Source organism: Nansenia antarctica, assembly GCF_963989245.1.
Source record: "Nansenia antarctica genome assembly, chromosome: 6".
In the NCBI taxonomy this organism is placed as follows: Eukaryota; Metazoa; Chordata; class Actinopteri; order Argentiniformes; family Microstomatidae; genus Nansenia; species Nansenia antarctica.
The window spans coordinates 19,478,119-19,499,599 of record NC_137676.1 but is presented as its reverse complement, the minus strand read 5'-3'; the positions used below and the strand labels follow the sequence as shown (position 1 = coordinate 19,499,599).

General features: G+C 42.1%; 2 pseudogenes across 2 annotated transcripts in view; one reads left to right on the top strand and one right to left on the bottom strand.

Moving 5' to 3' along the window:
- LOC308160365 (acidic mammalian chitinase-like) overlaps positions 1-21,481 on the top strand; it is a 685,529-nt pseudogene that overhangs the window by 8,459 nt on the left and 655,589 nt on the right. The window lies entirely within an intron of this gene.
- On the bottom strand, positions 9,054-10,095 carry LOC308161135 (sperm microtubule inner protein 11-like; annotated as a pseudogene). The gene is made up of 4 exons: positions 10,005-10,095; positions 9,568-9,762; positions 9,208-9,346; positions 9,054-9,102 (listed from the first exon to the last, which is right to left on the bottom strand). The product of its transcript is annotated as a sperm microtubule inner protein 11-like (transcript).

Sequence of the window (21,481 nt, the reverse complement as noted above, 5' to 3'; positions counted from 1 at the left end):
GTTGGGAACCGCTGCTCTAGAGCAGAAAACACAAGAGCCTGAAATATCAAGAGAACAATCCTGAGAAGGCAACAATACTCACACTTTTGAAAACATTGATAAGATAGTAGGTTGTTTTCCAGAGCTTCTTGTGACCCTGGAATTGGCAGTAGATTCTGGAGGAAAAATACAATGAACAATATGGCATAGCATTATGGCATAGCAACTAAATTCAGGAGTCTGTATGCCTCTAAGACACTTTCACTCAAACTCACTCTTGGGCTCAGAGTCAGCTTTTCTCTTCCGGCCACCCTTTCCTTTTGGAGCAGAGGGCGACTTCATAACATCAGTCTCCTCCTGGGTGTCCATGGTGTCCATGGTGTCCATGGTTTTTGCCGGCTGTGATGTCTGCAGATTGAAAGTAAGCAAGTTCAAACGTTAGCAAATATAATTGCTGAGTGTTCTGACAGAGAAAGTTGGTTAAAATTGGTCGTTATTATCGTGACTAGAAAGTGTCTGACTATAGTTCCATAGTGTAAATAGTGTCAAAGAACTAGCAAGCTAGCTAGCTCAGACGTGATGAGATGAGCTAGTCTCCTTGCACACTTGCCAGCTAAAGAGCTAACTGGAGGCACTTTATTATTTTACTTAAAGTAGATATACTATCTTTCTTATTCTGCTAGAGTTGGGCTTCATGGTAATACCATAATGGCATATTTACAGTACATGGACAGTTGATTGAAGCATTGGAAATGTCTGTTTTTTATAGTTGGACATACGATTTTTTTTCAGGTGAGAGAGTAAAGTCAAAATGACATGATTATCTGACTGGATTGCCCACAGCAATCCAATATTCAATTATAATTATGTTATGAATTGATATGGATCAATGTATGCCTCTTATTAGATTATAAATACTCTGGTTGTTATGTTTGCCTTTTGGTTGACAGCAAAAGGGAGAGAGGAGGGTAGGGAGGGAGAGAAGGAGAGAGAGCAGGATGGTGTCGGCACACCAGAGAGAGAGAGAGCAAGAACCAGGTGAGAAAGTGGACAGGTAGTCAAGACCACATAAGTAAGTAGCCTTGAGAACCGATGGTTTTGGAGCCTAATGGCCCATACCCAGTGCGCACCAGACGTCTGTGGACGTCTTTTTTACAGCGAAATAAGGTCCGTCCGTCTGGCCCTTATTTCCACTGAATATAGCCGTTCTATTGATTGGACCGGTACGTACGTCCCCCACATATGAGCGAACGTGTAGTTGTGAAAATGTAAATGAAACATGCATGTAATATCAGTACTGCACTTCTGGTTGAATACTAAACTGCATTTTGTTGTATATAGTTGAATAAAAGTGAATCTAATCTATTAGTTCGTCAGAGATCTTTCCACGTTTGTTTGCGCTATTATTCCAATACAGCAGGTGGCGCTGTTGCAATTATTCTACCGTCATATATACAAAGACCGACCGGAAGAGGAGGAACCAAGTCAACATATTGTTGTGTTCAAATTCGCGGGATGATTGGCGAAGCTAACGGCTAACTACTTGCTACATTCAAGCAGAGACAAGATACCTATTTTTTCATCAACGGAAGCTTAGAAAAACCCACGGTAAGATGGCACATTATATTCACTACATCCGTACATTACAGACAAGGCGATCTTAGTTTAGGAAACATCATAACCACTGTCCTGTATAGTCTTTAGCACCCTGTCTGTAGCATTGCGCCTTGGCTCTTTTGACTTGTAGCTTCTCGTGATGAGTGCGAAGAACACAATTACACGAGCCAAACGGAGGAGGAAGAGGACACGGAGACAAAGAAATTCCCTCTAAGAGGAAGAAGATCAAAAGAACATATGAAGGTTTTGTTCCTGGTAAGTTAACTACTGAACTGAAAACATTTAAAGTTTGAGGATGAAATACTGCTATGGTCACAACCATGATTGTGTAATACTGCTATGGTCACAACCAAGATTGTGTGTGTGTGTGTGTGTGTGTGTGTGTGTGTGTGTGTGTGTGTGTGTGTGTGTCTTTTGAAGGGAATGACCCTGAAGGGGAACATGAACGGCCTCACACATCCAAAGCTGAAGCGACATGTGGATGCTGCCATTGACATCAGCATGGATGCTATCAAAGCGAGGTATGGGCAACAAACACTAAAGGAGCTCTGTGCTCTCTTTTGTTTTTAAAAGCATCACACCAAGGTAAATCACAAATCGATTGTGTGGACATCGCAATAAATCTTCTTTTTTAGGTTTGGTAGTTTGGTGTCAGATGAGGGCGTCAAGTCTACCCTGGACTCTTTCAAAGTCTTCAACCCTGATGCCTGGCCAAAAGACCAAGCCAGCCTACTCACTTATGGAAATGAGAGCGTTGCAGATCTGGCAAGGCATTTCCATGAGCCTCTGACAGGGTAAGAATGCATTTTAAGACATTGCATTGACAGACGTGAGACACTAGTTGCATATGTGCTAACCCAATTGCTCTCTTCTATCCTTCAGAGCGGGGTGTGATATTCCTGCCCTGCAACAGGAATGGGAAGGGCTGAAAGTACTCGTAAGCGAGAACTTCAGCGACAAAAGCTATGCTGAGCTGTGGGAGGTTCTCCTCACAAAGGACCCCTATAAGAAAGACTACCAAGTAAGGCAAAGTAGATCCAGATAGCCCTACACTTAAACACATTCATGTTTATTGTATGTATGTTGTTTTTGAATAGTGAGAGGTGAGGGTTAAAAATTAATTAAAAATGAAAATTGTTCTCCCCTTAGAACATACTGGAACTGGTCCAAATTATGTTGGCGCTCCCAATCTCGGCTGCCCAATGTGAGAGGGGGTTTTTAGCCCAGAACCGCATTAAAAGTGCAACCAGAAGTAGGCTGGCCGTTTCTACCACAGTAGACCTAATGCGAATCAGTTTGGAGGGGCCTCCGCTTGAGCAGTTTGATCCAAGTCCAGCGGTTGAAAGATGGCTTGAGCGGGCCAGGCGACCAGATTATCAAGACTGCTGGACCACAGACATTCTTTGCATTTAATTGCTCAGAATTTATGAATTTTATATGAAAGCCTGGGCTTAATTATTTATTTATTCATGAATCATTTATTAATAAATGAATATTCTTACTTCCCCTTTACATTGTGTGAGTCTCCATTTGTATTACGGCCAAGAGCCGGTTATGATAATTCTGATATGTTATGATTATGATAATTTGTTGTCGTCATACGAAAATTGCGCAATTTTCATTGTGCTACTGAAATTATTTGTGTGCTACTAAATTTGTTGACATGGTAGCACAGTGCTACCTGGGGAAAAGGTAAGCGTCAAACCCTGACCGTACTGTATTGTAGTATATTGCATGTGTAACGTTGGTCAAACAGGAGGCAAACTTCTTTCAACCACTTTTATTTATCTCTATAGCCCTGTCCGGACGGCATATAAATTACCTGAGGACCGCTGTAATATATGTTTTACCTGGGGTAATTCGGTAATTTTTATCCCGTCCGGACCGACCATGTCAGTGATTTACTCCGGGGACCCCAGTAATTATTCCGGCTGGAATTACCTACTGTTTTTCAGCAAACCCTGAGGTCCTCTGATAATTATATTACCGTCCGGATTGACATGTCAGTATTTGGTACGCATTGCATGATTTTGCGCGATATTAATACTAACATTAACAGTTTTGACCGGGGTGTGAGATCTAAGGTATTAGGTGAGCTCTGTGCAACCAATGGATGTGGATGACATTATTGACTCCCTTGAATCTCCACTATCGGATAACCAAACCACCTAAAAGGTTAATCGACGACGACGATGTAAGTGACGATGGACTGATTTCTTCTTCTGAACCAGTTCTAGCGAATTTACCTAACATTAGCTTGTAAACTGTGCAGTTTGTATGGTCTGGATCTAGCACTCTACAAATCACGGTGGCTGACAACACACAGGGATGAAGTTAGGGGTGGGAATCGCAAGGTAACTCACGTATTGATAACCGTACAATATTTTGCCCCCCCAATTCATCAACGATACATCACAATATCTGTTAACTGGTATTTCATAACGTGGTTCCAGTGTTGCAGCATTCAGGATATCTGTGTTAACTGGTATTTCATAACGTGGTTCCAGTGTTGCAGCATTTAGATGTCGTATCTGTTTTTCCCCACTTTGCGCCATTTCAGCCATTCATCTTCTTAATTTTGATAACATCACAACATTCTGATAGAACATCGACATGCTAGAAACACATAACTTCACATAATTAGATGATCACACAGCCCCAAACGCGAACACATCCCAAAACGAACGTATTTACAAAAGTCTCCCTTACCAGTAGCCTATGGCAAAGGAGAATAGTAAATCCAATCCACAAATTATGAGTATTTTGTGATCGGTAAACTGCTGTTTATTATATCGAGTGGGTACTTTAAAACGTAAAGTTTCGTGTTATGAAAAAAAACGAGTCTGCGAGTGGTTTCGGCTGCGTTCGTAAATTCGCTCTGGAAATCTGATCAGCAGTCATGGAATGCCTCTTGTCCAATCAAATTACTTGTTGTTGCTACACGTGCGTTGTGTTGTGGGTCTGACAAAACATCCGGCGGGAACAGCTTCTTCTTCTGTGATGTTAAATGGCAGCTTGCACCCGAAACGCAAACATGCATGGAGATGTTTTAATTAGGGTTGGGTATCGTTTGGGTTTTATCCGGTACCGGTACCTAACCGATACTTTAAAAACGGTACCGGTACCGAAACGGTACTTAATTCGGTACTTTTGATTTTTTAAAATGACATATAATATATATATATATATATATATATATATATATATATATATATATATATATATATAATAACACGGTCGACAACATTAAACAGCTTTTCACTTTTTTATTGCTGAGGCACAATATATATTAGTTAAATATACACTCAAATTAAAATAAATGAAAATAAAACTCCTGCTGACTGAGGCACAATATACATATATATAATATTACAGTGAAATATACACTCTGAAATATACTGAATCTCTCAGACGCCATTCACCTTGGCAAAGAAGGGAACTTTGACCAAAGACAGGGTGGAGGAAATTCACAGGGCTGTTACCAGGTTTGTGGTCAAGGGACTGCATTCCTTTTCCACTGTGGAATCTCCCTGTTTCAGGTAAAGTGACGTGAAAACAATATTTGTTTACTTTATGTTTATAAATCTGTGCCATTAGACAATTATGTCAAAACAAAACAAAAGTCAAAATGACAATAAAAAAGTCAAGAGAGGTGTCGTATATTTGCCATTATTTTTATTTTATTTTTATTTTTTTATAATATGTGTATATTTCACTGTACTACGCTCGTGAAGTCGCGCTGGAACTCTGACCAGCACTCGTGGAACGCCTCTCGTCCAATCGAATGCCTCTCGAACGCCTCTCGGTCCCTTTATGACGTCGGACCCAGTGTGCGCTTCGGCGCTCTCGGAGCGAATGTACGAACGCAGCCGAATTTACGAACACTAGCAAAATAGCTACTACTACTACTAGCTTCCGTGGCTGTGTTGTCAAACCGAGTCTGTCAACACGAAAACGGGGGTAACTATCGGTTAGTCTACGAGCTCCCTTGGCCGAGCCAACCAGCCGCTTTCTGACTTGGGATTTACTACTTGACAAACTGTCAGTTTGAACCGTCAAGCGTCTCGTGACAGAGAGACGCCAGCTGTCCTGTGTCAGTTCGTGAGCTTAGAATTATAAGTGAATAGCACTGAGTGGAAATTTAACAGGCGATGTCACGTATGTAACATCGATGTCACGCCCCCCCCCCCGTTGTGAAATGTTAATTCCCCCCCCACCCCCACAATTAGTGTAACAGATTAGTAACAGAACAAGTTATCTCTGCTGATTGAAACAAACTGTTACAGGACTCAATTTACAACAAGTCAAGCCATTTTTTTTACAAGAAACGAGAGGAAACAAGATGGACTCCGACATGGATATAACGATTGTGCACATGCGCCAACTAATGTCTAACAATTAAGTGTTCAATTATATTATATTATAGGTGAAAAATACGGGAGATTTACGGGGAAATATTTAAACGGGAGCACTGCGGGAAAGAAAGGTAAAATACGGGAGAATCCCGGGAAAAACGGGAGGGTTGACAGGTATGCGAACATTACAAATAACAATTACATATAACATGTGGAGCAACATACCTGTATGGAAGACATAGTGTTCCTCTGGTGTCTGTAATTCTTGCAAATCTGCGTATTCAAAATAACACAATACATTTTTATATAATCTGAGCTAGCAACAAAAATGCGGGAACTGAAATGTGAAACATTGCTAGCCAACATACAGAACTCTGGTATAATACAAAATGTTCACAAACGTACAATCAGTGGATACAACTATACAGAAATCATCACAATACATGTAAAAACAAATAGCACAGTACTACACCAACATTTTCACCGTATATTACAGGATTCTCCACACAAATAATAAAATACGAGGAGCGTTTTACATCGTGGACATACCTTCAGATGGTAGTGGAATACTAGCGCGACCACGGGGTACGGCAACAACAAAAGGACAAAAGAACGCGCAGACCTGCAGTACACCCAAACTCCAAAAGGGGCTCCAACAACAACCAGGGCTGCTCAAGCACAGCGAAACTCACTTTCACTCCATCACTTTATTACCCGGTTGGATCCGTCAAAACAACCGGAAGTAAACCGGAAGTAGTTTCTTGACCAGAGCTTTCGCCTCAGATGTAAAATCCGCCATTGACGAAAATCTTTAATTTGGCTCTACAAGTGTTAATATGTCATTTTATGACGTTTTTATATGTTTTCAGGCGAGAAAGTAACCATATATATTCACAAAATGTGTCCAGTTTATCAAAATAACCCGTTTATATATCTGATGTTAACATACTGACTGTGTCCGCGAATGCTATGCTATTGTTATGCTATCTGAATGGTGTACTAGTTTTCACTGAATAAATCGCGATTTCTTTCAAAGAAGGTAGCAGGTGTGTTTATGTCCATGTCAAGGAGAAGGTACGACTTGTATGACAGTAGTGTGATTAGGACATAAGTTGAGGATATTAGTCTACCTCTGATGCTAACTTGTATGGCATAGTGTTTGTGATGCTAACGGCGCCATCTTTGCTATCTCCTCCGGACATATATATTACCGCTGTGTTGTTGCGTCTGCATCGCACGTTGACGTACTTCAAGCCCATCCCACCAGGTTGCGCCAGAACGGTGGGTCACGGTCCGCGGTGTGCACGAAGCGTACTATTCATGCACTGTCTGTCCTGTGTTGTCCTTTTTTTCCCTCCAGATTTTATCCCCTTTTTTCACCCAATTTGGAACCCAACCTAGCACCCCCCCTCTCCCCCCCACCCCCCCTCTCCCTCGTGGCTAGTGCTTAGACCGCTACACCACAGCGGGGCTTCTGTGTTGTCGTGTTTTTGCCTGTCTTTTGCATTTGTATTTGTACTTGTTTTGTTCATGTATATGTGAAAAAAGCATAAATGCACCTTCTGTAAATGCCAAAGCAAATTCCTACATGTGTCAAGCATAATGGCAATAAACGTTATCTGAATCTGAATCTGAATCTTACTGCCGCCTGGGAGCGACACGACGGATAATATTATTGGGGTTTGCGTTACGCCTTGTCTGTGTTGAGGAAGAGGGAAGGAGAGAGAGAGGGGGGGTGGGGGGGAGAGAGAGAGAGAGAGGAGGGAGAGAGAGAGAGAGAGGGGGGGGGGGGGGGTGGGAGGGAGAGGGAGAGAAAAAAAAAAAAAAAAACAGGCGTCTGGGTTAACGGTTGGTCTCTTTTATGGTGATGGACCTGTGGCCACAAGACTTTGCTATTTCCAATGCTATGGAGGTTCATTCTTTCTTTCTTATTATACGGGGAAAGATTCAAAGTAACATTACACATGTTAAAATGTGTTGCATTTAGACTGACCTGACTCAGTTAAAACTGGTTTACTTACAGCTAAAGTTCTTGTTCTGCAGCACAAAAAGACCGAATCACATAACAATACAAAAAGTAAAAGCGGGAACAGTCACAGAACCAAGACAGGAAGTCATAAAAAGCAGAAGTGAGAGTTGTCTCGGCCCAGACAGCTCTGTATTCAAACCCTCAGATCCTGGTCACGTTCGTTCTGTTCAGTGTGTTTGTTGTTCTGCCTGCGCATCTCCTCCCTAGCTTATTAGATGAACTGCTCACCCATGTGTTCCTTCGCAAATAAATAAATTCAATACAGTTCAGACAGTTCTGTCTGAATATGTGTTTAAACCCAATTCCTAACTTTTAAAACTAATTAGGAAAAACGGCATCATGAGCAAACATGTCCAGTTAATGTTTTATTGACATAAACACTTCTTTATAAGATACAGATTGGATAGCATTTATGGTATAGGCACAATATTTATTTAATACAACTCTGGAGCACTGTCTCCAAGGTTGTCGCTGTCAGTAGCTATCGCTATAGCAACTACAAAGCTAAAATATAGCCCATACATAGCATACACACACACACTTGGCAGCAAAAGACCACTCAGTAACACTGCACCAGATAACAAGAGATAACCATAGGAACGATCCCCTAACAATCTTACAGAGTGACAACTGCTAATTATTTAAACACTATCCCCTGACAAGTAGGTATTATTATTTCATACCAGTAGAGGGAGCCAAAAGCTTGTTTGTATAACACATTCAAAGGCAGTTCTGCTTTATGAAAAAAGCAGCCACAACCTCATATTCAGACAACTGCCATGCTATATGGCTCAGTTTGTTCATAATGAAGGTGGAGGTCATATGCATATGCATCCCAAAAACAGCTCCTCAGTTTATTCATAACACTACTGTATCATAGTAGAAGAACTAACCTTTAAAATAAAGAAGAAACGAAAACCCTCTCCATAAAGTGTGTTTTATCATCATTTTAATCTTGGAGTGTGTGTGTGTGTGTGTGTGTGTGTGTGTGTGTGTGTGTGTGTACCAACATGAGTGTTTGCATGCATGTGGGGGGAGTGTGTGAGTGAAAGAGACACTGCTGGAGAGAGGATTTAGAATAAGCTGAACTCTCGGTCCGTCATCGACATCTCTTTCACAAACCTGAGGAAAAGAAACATGTAAGCAGAGTGAGAGCAGAACACTGGCATCTCAATTTCTATGACAACAGTTGACCAATCAAAAGACAAAGATAGACATGGTGCTCACTTGGTCATCTCGCTGTTTTTGCGGGGGAATCTTGTGACTTGGGACCAGGATTCCTGCATCCTTTCCTGGCCTCCGCTGGATATCCTCCACCCATACCGCTGGTTGTCCGTCACGGGCGCTCAGTACAGCTGGTTTGGGGCTACGGAAGAAAAAAAATCTGATACAGATCTTGGTACTGATATTTCAAAGTGAGCTTGACTGACTCCCCACCACTATACAGTTACAGTATATTCAAACTGACGTCTTGACTTTCTTTCTTAATGGCACAGTTCAGGTCTGAGAGACCAGCATGTCTGTCCAACTCATTCTATTTCCATGCAGTTAAAAAAAAAAAAGCTAAGTCCTCTACTGTTAACTTACATCTGGGTGTCTGAACCCGTTTGAGCATCTCTCTGTACCGCTCCTGGCTTCCTTTGTGTATGTCTGGGCTGTAGGGGATCGGCTGGTTGTAGATGCTGCATGTGTCTGTGCATTTGGGGGGTCCCCTCTGGACTTGAATGGGGGGCAGTGGCAGTCCTGACTGTTTAGTCCAGTTTCTTGAATCAAACTCATCATCTGTAGAGGGAGGTGTAGTAGGCCTACTGTAGACTGAATACTTACAATCATCCATAGCTAGAAATCACTGCACTGATACAATTACAATCGTTTAAAAGTGAGTTAACACAGACGTTATAGGTACAGAAGTAATGGACAGGGCAAACTTCCAAACAACGGGCTAGCTGGCTAACGCGTTAGCTTACTCACTGATACGCAAATAAAAGCGCTCCTCACTTGTCTGGCTAGTGGCTACTACTCACCGCAGGAAGCCGATTCTCTTCTTGGATTCAGTAACATTTTGTCTCCAATGGGATTTTGATAGCCCAAATGTGTAATCCCGAAGAAAGCCATCAAGCACCGTTGCCAGCAACAGTCTGGAGCTGTCCGGGATAGCGAGACAACGTGGGCAAACCGCAGGCTACCTTTACCGAAATAAATCACAACTTCTGTTTTATACGAAACCATGGTAACAAGGACCGCCCATGAGTTGAGCGTCTGGACAGCCGTGGTGGGGCCTGGGTCATCCTTGTCATTTGTTTTAGCAGGAATAAACGTTTATTATGGGTGCTGGCTGCAATCATGTAGAAACTATAATGGTAACAAGTTCATCAACGTTTTAGTTTCCAATTTGGGACCATGAGAAATGTCCAACATAAATCCATTTAGGCTTACCACTGGATGTCTACGCAATTACATCGAGATGAATTCAGATTGTAAATGTTTCACAAAGCTTTGGCTGATTATGTGAGTTATACTGCCACGGGTGTCTCAACCTGAAGGGAGAGTGGGAAAGGCAATGTTAAAGTAACATTGCACTTCCCAATATTCCCTAGTGGTGATGGATCTGCTGCACTTTACCTAATAATAAATACAATTGCAAATTTGAAATAGGCCTAAGAAATGATTTGCCTACAAATGCAATAATTGTGATATATTGATTGTTTCACTATATCTTATATTGTTTCACTGAACTACTAGAACAACGTGAACTTGAATGAGTGGGTGTATTATAAACATAGTACTTCAGTCATGGTGTTTAGGAAATAATCAAAAGTTTATTTATCTGTCAATATATTTGGCAGAGAATGCAATAATAAGGCTTTAAGGAGAATCCAAGTGTGGTCATAAAAAGTACACACTAAGGAGGAAGGGGGGAAGGGGATGGTGGAGAGGGTTTGACAATAGTTAATAAGAAGGATAACGATCATCCTTAGCAGGACTCCTTTTTCTTCCCTCTGTCTTTTCTGTCATTCACTTTCTTGTCAGGCCTGTCCTGGTCTTTGTATTGATGAATTTAAAGAATCCTCTCAGATTCAGATTCAGATTCAGATTACGTTCATTGCCATTATGCTTGACACATATAGGAATTTGTTTGGACATTTACAGAAGGTGCATTTATGCTTTTTCACATATAGGCTACATGAACAAAACAAGTACAAATACAAATGCAAAAACAGGCAAAAACAGGACAACACAGGACAGACAGTGCATGGATAGTGCTGTATATAAAGTGCAGTGCAGAGTTATTCAAGGTCCAGTGCATGTTCAGTCCTGGGCAGGCTTGGAGGCGGGGGGGAGGGGGAAGCCAGAGTCATTTAGCAGCCTGGCGGCTGAGGGGAAGAAACTGAGCCTGTGGCGGGCCTTTAATGGCAATTTAATTTGACTGAAACAACAACAGATATGATATAAAAATACAAAACCACACAATGACAACAACTTCAGGCTTCATAACATGACGATCAACTCTTTTTGACCTGTTTTCAATTAAATTATGTCAATAAGGCCAATTATTAATTGAAATGCCTGTACTGTAGGCTTACCTTTTTCTGAGCTTTCTCCAGCTCTATGGCCATCATGCCGAGCTGATCTCTCATACGCTCTCTCTCCTTTTCACGTGTTATATTGACACTCACTAGTGCTGATCTGAGGTGACTCTTACTAGTGTAAAGATGGGTTTTAACTCTGTCCAGTGTTAATGTAATTACTCACTAGTGCTGATCTGGGGCGACTCTTATTAGTGTAAAAATTGGTTTTTAACTCTGTCCAGTGTTAATGTAATTACTCACTAGTGTTGATCTGGTGTGACTCTTATTAGTGTAAACATGTGTTTTAACTCTGTCCAGTGTTGTAAATTACAATGTAATTACTATCTCCCTTGTAAATGGAAATCAAAGCACTTGGAATTCACAATACATTCAAGAAAAATGTTTAAAACATTAAAATATGTTCTTAAAATGTTTATTTAAGAACAAACAATTCAAACATAACATTTGACCTATAGGCCTATACAAATCGCACCGACCAATTTAAAAGTAAATAAAATAATCATTTTGGTTTCTATGGACAGACAAAAAATAAATAAAAAGAAAGAATTTGTCCATAGCTTTTAGCCAGGGCTGAAACTCAGGATGTCCACCTTTTACTTAAACTGTTATCAACTGACAGTAGGGGACAATGTAGTCAAAAGAATCCCTTGCTCCATTTGACATGAGCAGATCAAAAGGTTTGTGGTACATGATGTCACTCACATTAAATACCTTGCATGGTGGACTTTGCTTCAAAACAACGTTAAATGCATGCATATGATCATCAAAACATATGGTTTCAAGAGCTGACCCAACCAAAAAAACAGTCTCCTCTTTCACAACAATATCCTTAATTTTGTAAAATACTGGCATTTCACTGACAAATTCACCACATAATGACCAAATCAAGACGATATTCTGTACCATGGTACTTCACCCATTTAACTGACAAAACATATGTGTGGGCCCCGCGGTGGTGTAGCGGTCTAAGCACTGGCCACTAGTGCAAGCTGCCCACCGGGGACTGGGATCGTATCCCAGCTCGCCAGATCCGGATATGGCTGGGGCACACACAGGGAGCAGCATATTGGGCGGCCGCTCCCAAGGGCGGTATAGGAGTATTTCCGGACAAGGATCCATCGCGCAACAGCGCCCCCGGGGTGCCGGAATAACAGGTGCTGGGCTCGAGGAGCCAGTCAGCTAGTCTGCCTGGCGGCCTCTTCTGGGACTGCCGGCCACGGGGTCGTGCGGCGGATCCTTCGCAATAGGCAGGGGATAATTGGATGCTAGGTTGGGTTCAATTGGCTACCAAATTGGGTGAAAAAGGGATAAAATCAGAAAAAAAATAATAATAATATGTGTGCACTGAGACATTCAACTTGACAGCAATCGGGTCATTGACCCTTGACATCTTTCCTGGACCTATAGTTTATCTATCCTGGCTGAATGTTTCCCAATTATATGCCATGTAATTTTGGTGTTTGTTGGCTAAGGTCATAGTGTAATTCTTAAAACTCTTCAGTTGCTTTTTAAAGAAATAGTGTTTAGCCTCATAGCGCATACACCATGAGTGAAGAATGGGCCCAATATTCCGTATACAACGAGGATAATGTATCATGAAGTGGTGTTTCGGTAAGAGATTTCTATCAGGAAACAAATACTTGAAAAGCCTATGATCTTCAGCTATTAAGTGTTTAAGATAGATAGTCATACCCTCTGTTAGAACAGGAGAAAACACTATATTTACTATCTGTAGTAGTAAGAGAAGCAGCTGATTTTTCTTACAGTTTCTGGGTCGTTTGAAGATAATGTAGCTGCGTCTTTAACTTGACCCTGTATCTCTTCAACAACCTCTTCCATTGAAGATACAAAACTATTTACAGTGTTTTGACCTACACCTGCAGCCTGCAGTTGTGCAATAGCAGATGCACACATTTCATGTACATTCTTGTTACATATTGGTACAACATGGCTACAACTAGAATTGGAAGGCAAATCAACATTACTTGGCTGATTATCAATAGCTGGATTATCTGCATTAGCATCAAAGTTAGCGTTTAACAAAATTGGACAGTCTCCTGCATGTGTCTTGTTCAAATGCTTCCTAAAGCCTGAAAAGGTACCAAATACACGACAACAATCTGCTTGACCACATTTTAGTCTAAGAGTTCTACCAGGGCACATTCCATGTACCAACTTGAGATGCCTCACAAGCAAGTTGGTACTTCCATGAGTAGCATGGCAAACAAAACATATAACAGGCATCAGTGCAGTTTACCTCTAAGTCTAAGGCATTAGTGCAGGAGTTTGGCTCTAAGCTCAGCAACCCTTGGAGTTTCCTTCACCTTACCTATGTCTATGTTGTACACAGTTGTCTGGATAAAGGTGTACATGCTGCGCAGAGATGTATTGTAAGCAGTACAAAAAACGAAGTGAGTCTTGAACAGCTCATCGAAGGCACCAAGAGCACTTGTTGACTTGCACGGCAAGGCTCGCTTGTCCAGGATGATGAAGTACGCATGGATGATGCTCCTCCTGGTCCCCACTGCTAGAAGATATGCTTGTTGGCTCTGGTCAATCGCATCAAGGTGCTGCTGGATACTGGTTCTGTCATGCCAAAACCTGGCACTGCCAAATCCTGGCAGGGCCATCAACGGCCTAATCATTCGAACGCTCTTGCTAATCGTTTGCTAATCGTTCGAACGTTCGACGTGCGTTCCAGACTAGGGCCAATATCTGACCGCCTGTGACGTCATTCTACTGCGCTGTGTTTACTACCGCAGCAGATTAATGTGTGTATCTTAAACTGCAAAGACAAATGTAATCTTCTTGCACTTGAATAGCATTAAGGTTGATGCAGGCTCACTAGTCAGCTATATAATATATAACATTTTATATGAAAACACCTGCTAGCATGCTAATTTCACACGTAATTCGCTCCGCTCCGCTCCGCTCCCGAGGGCTGCCCGGGGGGGGAACAGACTGTGTGGAGGGGGGATAGGTCGTGGTAGGGACGGTCTCCTAGCGGCCCACTAGTAACCCGCGCAGAGCTGATGAACTTGAACTTGTATTTTATTAAATAAAGTGATATATCTTTTTGGTACACTGTGGTCGTGTGAGTGGTATTCTCAGGGTTCTGACATCCGGACCAGACCGATAAAACAAAGGTGGTGGCAGCGGCTCTCAGCCTATCCAGGTTTAATACCTACCAGATAAACTTTATTACAATAAATTCCATAACTGCATACTACTACGGAGCACGCACACACACACACACACAGAGGAAATCGCGCAATCAGCAGGAAGAGAGCGCGGAGAGCACCTCGGGTTGGGAGAGCCCTATAAGACCCCGACTATCAAATAAAAGCAGAATGGAATAAACGTTATCAAATACAACGTTATAAAATCCAGGTGTGCAGCACTACAATCCCATATTACGGGGCTTCAGCTGGACAACGGGGCGCTTGCAGCGTGCCTTGGTGACTATTCGGAAAAGTAGAACTTTACGCACGCTGATCAAAGGTACTGTGGTAAACCTACTAGGTGCCATACAGCCACTCTCCGACTCCAGTTTGCGGCGCTCCTAACAACTGAGGAGCGTTCCACGTTCAGCACTGTGTCGACGGGTTTTAATAAGTATTAAAAAGTCTTGGGGCGCTTAGGTGGCGTAGCGGGTTAAGCGTCGACCATGTAACCGCAGGGTCCCCGGTTCGAATTCCGGCCGGGACATATCCTGCATGTAATCCCTCCTCTCTCTCTCACCCCTCCTTCCTGTCTAAATCTTCACTGTATCTGTCAAATAAAAAATGAAAAATATGAGTGGGACTGCCCCACTCAGAAAAAGAAAAAAAATGAATAATAAAAAAAAAGTCTTATCACGATTTTATGAGGTCTTGAATTTTTTTAGGTATTTTTCTGAATTAGACTGTCCAAATAATTTCAGTCCTAAAAACGTTGAGTAAAATAATTTATTAGTTTTATAAAAAAAAAAAAAGATGAACCGGAAATTCTATGATAGTGGTCTAGTCTATTGCAAACTAAAACTGTTAAGTTAAAGGTGTCACTGATGTAAACGGTTACAGCTCGAAGTGGCGGTGAGGTCTGGAAAAATATTGACAAGGTCTTTAAAAAGTCTTAGAAAGGTATTGAAATTAACCTCAAGATTCCTGTATATACCCTGATAATGCTTGTGTGTGTTTTGGGTCTGTGTCTGTAGAGCAGCTGAACTTGGCTCAGCTCTGCCACCTAGAGGAGGAGCTGGGTGAGGCGAGGAGACAGACCCAGCCTGAACCAGCAGACACTGAGACAGACCCAGCCTGAACCAGCAGACACTGAGACAGTGAGCCCCTGACTAGGCCTACAGCCTCTGGCTACACTCTTACAGCTACGGCCTCATGTTCATGTTTGGGGTTTAAAAAACAAACCAAGCTCTATTTATTGCCTGTTTCAGTTTTCGAAGGTGTTATGTTGTTGATAGTGACGTTTGTGAGCTTGTTGTTTGAATGGTTCAGGTTGAGGCCAAACAAAAATCCTCCTGTTTCCTGTTTGAGAAAAGTGTTTTAGTGAGGATGCAGCTAGAGGCTGTTGGTAATCACTGTGTTATAGTTTGTCTCTTCGCCGTGTCTGTAGAAACAAAGAGGCGGTTGTTTCGTGTTTGCGATTGTTTCTGTTTGATATTGAGCAGTATAGCATTTACATCATTAGTTATTGTCTTATTCGAGGCTGATCAGTTTGTATTACAACAGTTTCGAATACAGTCTTTTGGCTGATTTGTAGTTTCTGTTTATTGTGGTGCGACTTAATAGACAACAATTTGCATGTGTACACACACACACACACACACACAAAGTCAGCTTTGGCTTCATTAAGATTTAATAAAATAGATTTTGTTGCTAGAACATTCCATAATAAAATACCGTTTTTTTTTTTTTTTTAGAGAATCATTAATTCCCTGTGCAAAATCCCCATTAATTCTGATTGTCTTTTTTACCACCTTTGTTTATAGAACAATTACACAACAAGGCACTTTACTGTATTCAGAGAACATCATCCAGGTGACATTCACCTTGTGAATCTAGTATCAACAACCAACTATTTATATCAATATTTACACATCCCTTATGGAGAATAATTCAAAACCCAATTTGCTCAAGTGTGTTCACCTGGGAGCATTCTGTTTTTGCTTTAGACAACGTGTTGCTGCTTGAGCGAGGCACCTACGTAGTATGGTCTAAACCAGACAGACATATACACAGATACCCAGGCTACAAACATTTTGTTCTTACTATACTTGTAAATGCTCTTCCCAGGTGTTTGGTGTACACATGTACAGACCAGGGTTTCCGTTAACCGGTAATTACCGGTCTTTGTCCGGTAAAATTTATTGAAGTCCGACAAAATGAAAACTCGTCGGACATTTATGTCCGGTGAAAATAATTCCCTCTAAGCACAATTTGAATACAATTCGCTAAAGTTCACATTCTGATTCCTTCTATTTAAAAAAAGACGAATATATAGGCTATGTATTTCTTTTATTATGATATGATTTGACACCGGCATGATGATGTCTCCTAATGTGTAGGCTGCCTATGCGAAACAGCGGTTGTTTCCGGTGTGCGCTATAACTCGTGCACAATCGAGTCGAGGCAGAGAGGAGGATAGCGATGTTTCTCTCTGTGATAGTGTGATTATGCAAGCCTTTTCTGAAAGGGATGAGAACCCGATTGTTTCAGCTTCTCCCAGGGAGAAAGTGGTAGAGTTACCATCCTCCCCGAGTCCTACCATACCATCCGCTGACAGCCTATCTCTCCCGGTAACCGGCGAGCGATTGCGTGTCGCTCAAGTAGCTGATCAGTCATTAAACAAATGTTTTTTACATGCAGCTAGTGAGGAATCTGAAATAGGGGGCAACGTAGTTTATTTCCTTAACGATGGGATATTAATGCGTAAATGGTCTCCTCCTAATGCAAATGGTTGTGAGTGGAATACTGTAAAACAAGTGGTTGTGCCTGTGGGTTATAGACAACAGGTGTTATCTGTAGCACATGAGAGCCAGTGGTCAGGACATTTAGGTATAACTAAAACTTATCAGCTGATATTGAAACATTTATTTTGGCCCGGACTGAAGGCGGATGTTGCCAAGCACTGCCGCTGTTGCCATACTTGTCAGATGGCGGGTAAGCCTAATCAATCCATTCCACCCGCACCATTGCATCCCATTCCTGCTATAGGGGAGCCATTTGAACGTGTAATAATTGATTGTGTTGGACCTTTGCCTAGGACTAAAAGTGGAAGTCAGTATTTGCTCACTACTATGTGCGCTGCTACTCGTTTTCCCGAAGCTGTTCGGTTGCGTAACATATCAGCTAAACGAAATGCGTTCCCAACCAGCGAGACCTGGTTATAGAAATGACGTTGTTTTATTGATAAAAAAAGGGTCAAACTGGAAAGAGAAAATAGAAAACTCACATTAATCCCAAACAATTTAACAAACTTCAGTTAACGTAATGTGGAGTCCGTTCATTGATCGATGCTGTCTGTTCAGTTCCCAGAGGCGCCCGTTCAGCGCTGGACATATAGCGCGCATGCGAATCATGTTATATTATTATATATTATATAGCTCGCATCTAATCGTATCGGATGAGAAATAGACATTAAATGGCATATATAGGCCGCTACACAACAGTAATCACCGCGACAAACAGCTATATTAGATTTGGAAAAATATATATATAATTTTGAAAAAAAATATTTTTATTATATTTTAATATGTCCGGAATATATCACGTTTGTCCGGTAAATCGAAATCTTCCCGGACACGATGTCCGGCGGCAATTTTTTCTAACGGAAACCCTGGTACAGACAGACAGACAGGTTGACAGCCTGCTGAGGGCGTGCTTAACCCTCTTATGTAAGTAATAATTATGGCCTCGTTCCAACACTGTGAAAACATATATCCTTCCTCCCCTCCTCTCCTCTAAATGTGATAGCAGATCTCACTTGGTCCAGGAAGGAAGGAAGCCAGCAAGGATGGACATTTTACATCCCCCTAATGGTTAAACATTTAAGAGATGTCTTCTACTTCAAGCCCTCTCAGAGTAGGGTTAGGACAAGACAAGGCATCCAATGACTCCTCAATGTGAGGTAAAGGAAACTGCTTCCTGTCCTTTACTATTGGATTAAGTGATTAATCAGATGTGCAGCACACATTGGGCACACCCAGCACACACCTGATTAATCACTTAATCCAATAGTACAAGACAGGAAGCAAAGACGCCCGTTTACTTTCAGGAAGTAGAGGAGCTTCGGCATATAGCCTATTCATTTTTAGGGTGGTGAAGACAATTTTGTCACTGCCGGAGAGAACTGCATCTTGCCATGTAAATTAAGTTCAATTAACCAATATCCAGCATCCCTAGTGGCACAGTGGTGAGGGCATTCTGCTATTAACTGGAGAGTTGCTGGTTTGAGGGCTGCGAATGCCACTGATCATTTGAACTGGTGACTGTAGGGGAGCCAGTTCACTTCTCTAGTCACTGCCGTTATCCCAAAATTGGACCCCATAGCCCACTAATAGTTACTAATGGCACTCACACTTTCTCTGGTGTAGCCGTGTGGGAACCTCATACCCATCCCCAACTCAAACTTCCTGATGGCACTGACACACTTTTTTGGTGTATTAAATATGGTGACTACTACTTACTAATTCTAAATAACTGATTCTATTTCATATTTTAGTGTGGTGGAGACTCTACTGTCATGACCCTAGATAACAGTGTCTTGCAAGAGGAAGAGGGGGCACAGGAGCCTTTGCCAGCTATTCAGCTCTCCAAAAACAACAAGGATCTGCTCCCACACAAGACCAAGAAGTCAGGGTAGGTCACTCACACCGCATCCTACTAACACCCCACGACTAACACCCCAAGTCACATTACTTGACACTACAGAAACAAAACAAATTGGGGATGATGACTTTAAACAAGGTGCCTTTTGAAAAATGCATCAGCAAATATCTCCACCCCTGCCTTCATTCTATTGAACAAAACCCAAAGTGGTTGTTGCTACATTAGATCATCCGGAGAGAGGTTTCACCTAGAAATTTAAACCGTAACTCATGTGTTTTCAGATTCTAAAGGCCTGAAACATTTTAGGGCTGAACTTGATCCCAACCTCCCCCTAGATTATGTAATCTAGAAAAACTATCGGGGAGTTTCAGCCCCATAGTTTTTTTTGTGTGTTACAGACCATGTCATAGATCCATCACTCTCTGGTTGTAGAGAATTACAAGAATCACAATGAAAAATACTTCTGATAGTACTTGTGTCAACATGGCTTATTGCTCCTTTAATGGGAAGATGACTGACAGTATTGTGTCCTGGCTCTGCAGTAAGAAGAAAGGGGTGAAGAACAGTTCTATGCTCGCCTCCCAGAGGGCGAAGGCGTGTAAACCCATGTCTGTCCAGGAGATGGTACAGCTCAGGGAAGACATTCTCAAGGTCCCCTGCGAAAAGCTGAGCCAAGTGATAAAAATTGTCCAGTTCGAGGAACACTCAATGGAGTACTCCAAACCCGAGGAGTTTGATTTGGTGATTGAAGAGCTCAAGCCCTCCACACAGCGGAAGCTGCAGAGATACATCTCCTTCCTCCACAAAAAGAAGATCTCTGGTGAGTGAACCGGTCAGCATGAGTACTGTCCTCGGTTCCTGGTTTGTTTTTATTTTGCCCTTGATGTGTCTATGTATGTGTTTATATGTTTATTTTGTCCTTATTTAGTAACAAAAATGGATAATTGAGACAACCATTTATTGTTTTTTTTTATCCCGTACAGTTGCAGAGCTACAGCAGCACCACCCGTCTCCTGCTGCCTCCACAGCTGCACCGGGCACTGCTCTGGAGTCCTCGCAGATCTGTGAGAACAGCTCCAACTCGCTGCCGCAAGATGGATCAGATGACCATTTGGACAATTGTGATGACAACTGTGATGACATGGATAACGAGAAGGTTCTTGGTGAACCATCATGGACGCCATCTACAGTCAAGCTGTCCACCAGCCTCCAAACTCCATGGACGCCAGCTACAGTCAAGCCGTCCACCAGCATCCAACCTGATGGATCAGACAGTTGTGATGACATGGATAATGATTTGGACTTGTCCGATGCTGACACTTTTAATGACAAAACATATGTTCCATCTCATGATGAAAGTTCAGATGACAGTGATTGGGAGGAGGACAGAGGACAGCCACCACGTCAAATTGTCAGTGCAAAGAGCACCCCTGTGCAAAAAGCACCCCCATGTGCAAAAAGCACCCCCATGTGCAAAAAGCACCCCCATGTGCAAAAAGCACACCTGTGTGCAAAAAGCACCCCCGTGTGCAAAAAGCACCCCTGTGTCCATTCCCGCTGTGAGCAAAAAAGCAGATGGCTCTCGATGTTACAACAAAAAGCAATTCTGTCTGTTTTGTACGTCGGCTGTCGTAAAAATTGCAAGGCACTTGGAGTGTGCTCACAGCAAGGAGCCTGAGGTTGCAAAGGCGTTCAGTTTTCCAAAGGCTTCAAATCAAAGGCGGTTGCATTTAGAACAACTACGGAACAGAGGTAACTATGCACACAATGCAGACGTTTTGGAAACAGGCATAGGGACTCTAGTCGCATGTAAGCAGCCAAAAGAAGACACCAGAGGGCAGAATTATATGCACTGTGTCCACTGCAAAGGCTTATTTACGAAAAGAGCACTGTGGAGACACAAATGCAACTTCAAGCCAAACAGTGACAAAAAAGGAAGAAACAGAGTTCAAGCCCTCTGTGGCTTTGCCGAACCCTCCCCCCATGGGGTGTCCGAGGATGTCTGGAAGCGTGTAACCAAAATGAACCAGGACAACATTGCAGACACAGTCAAAGGAGACTGGTGCATTATGGAGTTCGCAAAGTACC